The following is an 8,755-nucleotide window of genomic DNA, read 5'->3' as shown; positions in this document are numbered from 1 at the left end:
GGGGGGGAGGACGGGGGGGGAGGACGGGGGGGGAGGACGGGGGGGGAGGACGGGGGGGGAGGACGGGGGGGGGAGGACGGGGGGGGGAGGAGGGGGGGGGGGAGGAGGGGGGGGGGAGGAGGGGGGGGGAGGAGGGGGGGGGAGGAGGGGGGGGGAGGATGGCGTCGGGGTCGGGGGGGAGGATGGCGTCGGGGTCGGGGGGGGGGGGAAGAGGATGGCGTCGGGGTCGGGGGGGGGAAGAGGATGGCGTCGGGGTCGGGCTGGGAGAGGGGGTCGGGGGGGGGAGAGGGGGTCGGGGGGGGGGAGAGGGGGTCGGGGGGGGGGAGAGGGGGTCGGGGGGGGGGAGAGGGGGTCGGGGGGGGGGAGAGGGGGTCGGGGGGGGGGAGAGGGGGTCGGGGGGGGGGGGAGAGGGGGTCGGGGGGGGGGAGAGGGGGTCGGGGGGGGGGAGAGGGGGTCGGGGGGGGGAGAGGGGGTCGGGGGGGGGGGAGAGGGGGTCGGGGGGGGGGAGAGGGGGTCGGGGGGGGGGAGAGGGGGTCGGGGGGGGGAAGAGGGGGTCGGGGGGGGGAAGAGGGGGTCGGGGGGGGGAAGAGGGGGTCGGGGGGGGGAAGAGGGGGTCGGGGGGGGAAGAGGGGGTCGGGGGGGGAAGAGGGGGTCGGGGGGGGAAGAGGGGGTCGGGGGGGGAAGAGGGGGTCGGGGGGGGAAGAGGGGGTCGGGGGGGGAAGAGGGGGTCGGGGGGGGAAGAGGGGGTCGGGGGGGGAAGAGGGGGTCGGGGGGGGAAGAGGGGGTCGGGGGGGGAAGAGGGGGTCGGGGGGGGAAGAGGGGGTCGGGGGGGGAAGAGGGGGTCGGGGGGGGAAGAGGGGGTCGGGGGGGGAAGAGGGGGTGGGGGGGGGAAGAGGGAGGAGGGGGGGGGAAGAGGGAGGAGGGGGGGGGAAGAGGGAGGAGGGGGGGGAAGAGGGAGGAGGGGGGGGGAAGAGGGAGGAGGGGGGGGGAGAGGGAGGAGGGGGGGGGAGAGAGGAGGGGGGGGAGAGAGGAGGGGGGGGAGAGAGGAGGGGGGGGAGAGAGGAGGGGGGGGGAGAGAGGAGGGGGGGGAGAGAGGAGGGGGGGGAGAGAGGAGGGGGGGGAGAGAGGAGGGGGGGGAGAGAGGAGGGGGGGGAGAGAGGAGGGGGGGGAGAGAGGAGGGGGGGGAGAGAGGAGGGGGGGGAGAGAGGAGGGGGGGGGAGAGAGGAGGGGGGGGGAGAGAGGAGGGGGGGGGAGAGAGGAGGGGGGGGAGAGAGGAGGGGGGGGAGAGAGGAGGGGGGGGAGAGAGGAGGGGGGGGAGAGAGGAGGGGGGGGGAGAGAGGAGGGGGGGGGAGAGAGGAGGGGGGGGGAGAGAGGAGGGGGGGGGGAGAGGAGGGGGGGGGGGAGGAGGGGGGGGGGGAGGAGAGGGGGGAGAGGATGGCGCCGGGGGGGGGGAGAGGATGGCGCCGGGGGGGGGGGAAGAGGATGGCGCCGGGGGGGGGGAAGAGGATGGCGCCGGGGGGGGGGAAGAGGATGGCGCCGGGGGGGGGGAAGAGGATGGCGCCGGGGGGGGGAAAGAGGATGGCGCCGGGGGGGGGAAAGAGGATGGCGCCGGGGGGGGGAAAGAGGATGGCGCCGGGGGGGGGAAGAGGATGGCGCCGGGGGGGGGGGGGGGGGAGGATGGCGTCGGGGGGGGAGAGGAGGAGGGGGGGAGAGGATGGCAGGGGGGGAGAGGATGGCGTCGGGGTGGGGGGGGGGAGAGGAGGGGTTCGGGAGAGGAGGGGGTCGGGGGGGACAGGATGGCGGGGGGGGGAGAGGATGGCGTCGGAGTGGGGGGGGGGGAGAGGAGGGGGTCGGGGGGGGAGAGGAGGGGGTCGGGGGGGGAGAGGAGGGGGTCGGGGGGGGAGAGGAGGGGGGGGGGACAGGATGGCAGGGGGGGAGAGGATGGCGTCGGGGTGGGGGGGGGGAGGAGGGGGTCGGGGGGGGGAGAGGAGGGGTTCGGGAGAGGAGGGGGTCGGGGGGGACAGGATGGCAGGGGGGGAGAGGATGGCGTCGGGGTGGGGGGGGGAGGAGGGGGTCGGGGGGGGAGAGGAGGGGGTCGGGGGGGGAGAGGAGGGGGTCGGGGGGGGAGAGGAGGGGGTCGGGGGGGGAGAGGAGGGGGTCGGGGGGGGAGAGGAGGGGGAGAGGAGGGGGGAGAGGAGGGGGTCGGGGGGGGAGAGGAGGGGGAGAGGAGGGGGAGAGGAGGGGGAGAGGAGGGGGTCGGGGGGGGGAGAGGAGGGGGTCGGGGGGGGGAGAGGAGGGGGTCGGGGGGGGGAGAGGAGGGGGTCGGGGGGGGGGAGAGGAGGGGGTCGGGGGGGGGAGAGGAGGGGGTCGGGGGGGGGGAGAGGAGGGGGTCGGGGGGGGGGAGAGGAGGGGGTCGGGGGGGGGAGAGGAGGGGGTCGGGGGGGGGGAGAGGAGGGGGTCGGGGGGGGGGAGAGGAGGGGGTCGGGGGGGGGAGAGGAGGGGGTCGGGGGGGGGGAGAGGAGGGGGTCGGGGGGGGGGAGAGGAGGGGGTCGGGGGGGGGAGAGAAGAGGATGGCGTCGGGGGGGGAGAGGATGGGGTCGGGGTCGGGGGGAGAGGATGGGGTCGGGGGGAGAGGATGGGGTCGGGGGGAGAGGATGGGGTCGGGGGGAGAGGATGGGGTTGCGGGGGGAAAGCGGCGGGGGGGTCGGAGGAGGAAGGGGTCGGGGTGGGGGGGGGAGGAGGAAGGGGTCGGGGTGGGGGGGGGAGGAGGAAGGGGTCGGGGTGGGGGGGGGGAGGAGGAAGGGGTCGGGGTGGGGGGGGGGGAGGAGGAAGGGGTCGGGAGGAAGGGGTCGGGAGGAAGGGGTCGGGAGGAAGGGGTCGGGGTGGGGGGGAGGAAGGGGTCGGGGTGGGGGGGAGGAGGAGGGGGTCGGGGTGGGGGGGGGGTGGGGAGAGGCGTGGAGTGTCGGGAGGATTAGAGTGGAGGGGGCCGGGGGTTGGTGAGGGAGGGGAGGAGCGGGGAAGAGAAGGCGGACGGGACGGGATGGGATGGGACGGGACGGGACGGGGGGGGGGGGTGGTGGTGTGAGAGGGCAGTCAGACAGGACGGGGGCGTGAAGTGGCAGACAGGACGAGGGGGAGGGGAACGGGGCGGGGGGAATGTCAGGCAGGCGGGGGGGGGGGTGCGGAGGAGGGGAAAGCGTCGGGGCGAGGTTGGAGAATATCGGAAATGGTGGAGCATTCGGACAGCGGGGAGGGGGAAAAGAGAAGAGAATGTGACGGGTCTATGTCGGACGGGGGCTGGGGGTGTGGATTCGGACCACACGGCGGGGCTGGGAAGAAAGGTGACGGGTCTATATTGGACATGGTGAGGGTATTCCGACCCGGGGGCGGGGTGGGGATGAACGGGAGCTAAGGGGTTGCTCTGCTGGTAGTGCCCGATGCCCCGGGGGCAGAAGCGCGCGCCTGATTTAACGGTTCCCGCCGCCATGCCAGCTGCCGGCCCTATTCCCTGACCCTCCGGCCTCCTCCTGAAACCCGTCAAGCGGGAGGGAGCAGGGCCGCAAGGATCTCCGCGCCCACCTACCTGCCACAGGCAGAGACCCTCTTTCAGGAGGTGGTGGAGGAGGAGGGGCGGCGGCACCACGCGATGGAAGTCACCTTCTCTCCGCCCCGCGGAACGGGCGTGAGGGGAGTGGACACCAATCGGTCGGTTACTCGGCCAGCCGCCCCACCTCACACAATACAGTCTCTCACTCCTTCGGCCGCCAGCCTACCACCCGCCCGTCACGTGACGTCCGGCAAACCCCGCCCCTTAGCCACCATCGATTGGCCCCCACCTGGCCCCGCCTACTGTCCGCTACTCATCCTTGCGATTGGTCCCGCCGGCTGTCTGTCTCGTGGCGAGGGCGGGGTCCCTTGTTGAGGCGGTGACTGTGGCAGTGAGTTGGAGTGCCGAGGGAGTGTATCAATGAGCAGTAAAGTTAAAAAGCGAAAGCAAGAAGGAGAGGCAGACCCAGTCTAACTTTTGTGGAGTATTCATCATCAGGATTTGTCATTGACAAAGACATCAAAGGAGAAATGGGGAAACAGGCTCGAAGGGCTGAATGGCCTCCCCCGCTCCTATTTTCCATATTGTTCTATGGTCCTACCGAGATTCTCCTTCAAGGGGTAATGCTTTGCACCCACTCGAACAATAAAATCTTAGAAACCCTACAGTGCAGAAAAAGGCCATTCAGCCCATCAAGTCTGCACCAACCCTCCGAAAAGCATCTCACCCAAACCTGGCCCCTCCCCTATAATCCTTAATTTACAATAGCTAACCCACCTTGCCTGCACATCCCTGGGCACTACAGACAACTTAGCATGGTCAATCCACCTAACTTGCACATTTTTGGACTGTGGGAGGAAACTGAAGCATGCTACAGAAACCCATGCAGACACAGTAAGAACGTACAAACTCCACATAGACAGTTGCTCAAAACCTGAGTCTCTGGTACTGGAGACAGCAGTGCCAACTACTGAGCAACTGCGCCATTGCTTTAAGTCTCCTTAGAATCATGTATGTTTCAATAAAGTTGCTATACATTCTTCTAAGTACAGGAGTAGAGCTGCTGTCATCGTTCCACGTAACCAAAGTCCCTCATCCCTGTTGCCATCACAATAAATCAGCACCACATTGTCATGATCCTTTTTATTAATTTGTGGTTTTTGGAAATTACTGAAATGGTCAGCATTTATTACTCAACTCTAATTCTGAGGAAGGGCCACTTTACCCGAAACGTTATCTCTAAATTCTGAGGAAGGGTCACTCAATCCAAATGATTAACTCTGATTTCGCTCCACAGATGCTGCTGAACCTGCTGAGCTTTTCCAGCAATTTCTATTTTTGTCCCAAAATTACACTTTGACATCCTTATTAGAGGATTGTCTGCAGAATTAGATGCAATACACTAGCTTGAACTACTTGTTGACACTTGTAAAAGAACATCCATTCATAGGAAATTTTGTCTGCCACACTAATGGCAGCACATTTTTAATGAATCCTGAGGAGCGTTACTGAAGGAGTGCTGCCCTGTTTGAGGGAGTGCTGCAGTATCGAAAGAATCCTTCTGCAATTGACCTTGATCCAAATGGCTCACTAGGCTGAATGGCCTTTTTCTGCACTATAGGGTTTCTAAGATTTTATTGTTCGAGTGGGTGCAAAGCATTACCCCTTGAAGGAGAATCTCGGTAGGACCACAGAGCAATATGGAAAATAGGAGCAGGAGGAGGCCATTTAGCCCGTCGAGCCTGTTTCCCCATTTCTCCTTTGATGTCTTTGTCAATGACAAATCCTGATGATGAATACTCCACAGAAGTTAGACTGGGTCTGCCTCTCCTTCTTGCTTTTGCCTTTTAACTTAACAGAACTTAAGAGTCAACCACTGATTCAACAGACACCAATCTATTCTATCTAAAAGATGTACTGTGACAACTCAGCAAGGCTTCTTAGACAGCATTTTCTAAATACCTCAATCTCTGTGATCAAGAAGGACAAGGACACCAGATACATGAGAACACCACTTCCTGGAAATTTACTTTCAAGCCCCATACAATCCTGACTTGAAAATATAACGGAGATAATGGAAACTGCAGTTGCTGGAGAATCTGAGATAGCAAAGTGTAGAGCTGGATGAACACAGCAGGCCTAGCGGCATCTAAGGAGCACAAAAGCTGACGTTTCGGGCCTAGACCCCTCATCAGAAAAGGCCTTTTCTGATGAAGGGTCTAGGCCCGAAACGTCAGCTTTTGTGCTCCTAAGATGCTGCTTGGCCTGCTATGTTCACCCACTTCCACACTTCTGTTACCTTGAAAATATATCAGTTAAGTCTTCACTGGTTTTTCCCATTTATGACATGTTGTAACTCTAACATTCCCTCTTTGAACATTTCCACATCTCTGCCTTTCCCTCCTTCTTTGAGATGGTCGTTATAATCTGCTTCTCTGACCTAACTTTTGACCGTCTGCACTAATGTCTCTTTACATAGCTCTGTGTTCAATTCCTATAAAAAGACTTGGGTTAAAATTGAGCCTAATATCCCCCTGTCAACAATTTGCCAACTATTAGAATGATCTTTCACCATTTTCTCATGTTGTTGAATCTTTTCATGCAAAATGTGAAGTTTGAGATTGTTTGAAATTTGGCATTTTTCTGTTCATCCTGATAAATTCAAGAGGAATACCTTTGGCAGTATGTGCTTCTTCTCAGCAACTTTCATTTTATTATTCAGTAATGGAATCTGGATGTGCTGGCTGCACTAGCATTTATTGCCCATCCCTAGTTGCCCATAGGAAAGTGGTGATGAATAATCTTCTTGAACTGCTGCAGTCCCTTCGCTATAGGTAGACCCACAATACTTAATATATTCTCTTCTATACCTCTCAGGGCAAAAGTTACACTTTTCCAAAACAGTGAGAAATGGAAGCAGAGGAAGGCTGTTTGACTCTTCAAGCCTTTTCGTCCATCCAATAAGATATGCCTGATCTTTTCCCTCAATTTACCTTCTGCTCTCAACCCAAATCCCCGAATTTCCTGAGTACTCAAAAATCTTAATGGTCTCAGTCTTGAATATTATCAAAGACTGAGTATTTAAAACCTTTCAATGTTGCTGAACATGTTGGTGAAACTGTTCGCTTTGTACTCATCAGGTCAAATGCAAGAATGCCAGGTTTCAAACCGTTATAATGATTTATATCATGGAGAAAAGGCTCTGATTGGTCAGCTAATTTACTCCATTTCACTAATGCATTGCTGTAAAGAAAGCAATGCAGGACTAACGGCTCTCCAAGCTAGTGTGCCGTGATTACTTGAAATTTGTCAGTCTTGTATCTATCCTAATGTGTGTAAAATGAAAAACCTGGACAACATCTCTCTCTTTTCAGCAATATTCAAGTTCTGAAGTACCAAGTGACTAATAAAAATATTACTTAAATGCAAGCTGTTGTCACACCACTGTGATTTAAGTCAGTGATCACATTATCTTTCTTTTACGTCCTAATCAGCACTCTGAAAAATGATACACTGTTTGATTCAGAGCATTTGCATTTGAATCACTGCTCATAGGCAGCAGAGTATGAGCAGTATATTTACCAGTCCTTTTGGCTGCGATTATAAGGCCTCCCCTATGTCAGAACTCTCATCATTCCCAGAAATATGGTCATGCACTCTTCTGCTTACTTTAAATTTAAGTGTGGAGTACAGTGAGTTCTAAAAGGATTAGCTATGGAATTTTGGATGGTTTGAGTGAACCATGAGGATATGTCCCCACAACATGAGCCTGAGACTCTAGTACTACTAGCATGGTGACATACCATTGCATCACCATCTACCAGTTATAAACCAGCATTCAGTTTATTAGCACAGGTACGGCATTTGAAAACCCTTCTGCTGTTAACTTACCCATTATAGGCCTCAGGAAATCCCTAACATCGGTTGTGAACAAAATACTGGTGAAGTGTTGTCATTCTCCTACATTATAATGGAGACTGCGCCCTTCATATAATGTTACGTTCCTTGACATTCTTCTCACAGTGTTAACTGTGCAGCTGAGTTTTTGTGCTGGTTAAAATTGAACATAATATCTCTGTCAACAATTTACCAACTATGCAAATGATCTTTCACCATTTTCTCATGTTGTCAAATCTTTTCCTCTTGCATTCATCTGAATAAATGTAAAAATGTGAAATTTGAGATGGTTTGAAATTTGACTTTCTTGTGTTTGCCCGGTTTCTTTTTTCAGGAAATTTTTTTTATTCATTTATGCAATTTGAACATTGTTGGCAGTGCCAGGACTTATTGCCCATCCCTAGTTGGGAAAGTGATGGTGAACTGTCTTCTTGATTGCTATAGTCCATTTGCTGTAGGTAGACCCTTAATGCCAATAGGGAGGGCAAGTCAAGATTTTGACAGGTCTCCGAAAAATGTAATTATATTCTCTTCTATATCTCTCAATGCACACACAACAACTTTTCCAAAGAGAGAGAGAAAAATAGAAGCAGATGGAAGACATTTGACTCTTCAAGCCTATTCTTCCATCCAACGAAGATTATGGCTGATCTTTTCCCTCAACTTACCTTCTGCTCTCTCTCCAAATCCCTTAACTCACTGAGTACACAAAAATCTATTAATCTCAGTCTTGAATATTAACAAAGATTGAGTACTCACAGCTCTTTTGAGTAGACAATTCCAAACTCTTGCAGCTCCTTATGCGAAGAAGCCTTTCTTTAAAACAATACAACCTTGGTCTCTTCTAGCAACTCCTTGTTATGAAATTTCAATGGCTCAAGTTTCCTTCCCCTAATGGGAATGAAGCAGAACATTGCATGAGGCTTATTTTTCAACACAGCATGATCATTCACCTTGTCATGAACCTTACCTGATTTACTTAATTTCCAAATAAAATTGACTCACCATGGATAGGGCTTCAAAGAAGATGAAAGTTATGTGCAACCTTGACCCTCTTAAACATTTTGCAACATTCAAGTGTGTTGACCCGACATTGCAGCCTACAATGCAGACTGTGACTTGAACTGACTGCTTTTTGCGTGCATTGCCAAGAGAGACTGGGAAAGTCATCAGATAATGACATGCATTACAGGGCAGAAGAGGCCATTCAGCCTATCAAATCTATATGGTCTTTCTGAATAGGATTTTTCTTAAGCATGCTCTAATCTTCTCCCTGCAATCCTGCTTGTTGTTCCTTTACAAATAAAAATG

The 8,755-nt window shown here is 56.4% G+C and overlaps 1 protein-coding gene across 15 annotated transcripts in view; it reads right to left on the bottom strand.

Moving 5' to 3' along the window:
- Positions 1–3,782, bottom strand: part of ppfibp1b (PPFIA binding protein 1b) — a 152,895-nt gene extending 149,113 nt beyond the window's left edge. For 14 of the 15 annotated variants that reach the window (XM_048548823.2, XM_048548826.2, XM_048548825.2 and 11 more), the window contains exon 1: positions 3,584–3,782. The gene's annotated coding sequence lies outside the window, so the exon portion shown is untranslated. The remainder of the gene's footprint in view (positions 1–3,583) is intronic. The other variant, XM_048548824.2, reaches the window with a different exon arrangement.
- Positions 3,783–8,755: the final 4,973 nt, after the last annotated feature.

This window comes from Stegostoma tigrinum, chromosome 18 (assembly GCF_030684315.1).
Source record: "Stegostoma tigrinum isolate sSteTig4 chromosome 18, sSteTig4.hap1, whole genome shotgun sequence".
Classification (NCBI taxonomy): Eukaryota; Metazoa; Chordata; class Chondrichthyes; order Orectolobiformes; family Stegostomatidae; genus Stegostoma; species Stegostoma tigrinum.
Note: the sequence above shows the minus strand (reverse complement) of the source record. Positions and strands in the feature narration are given on the sequence as shown.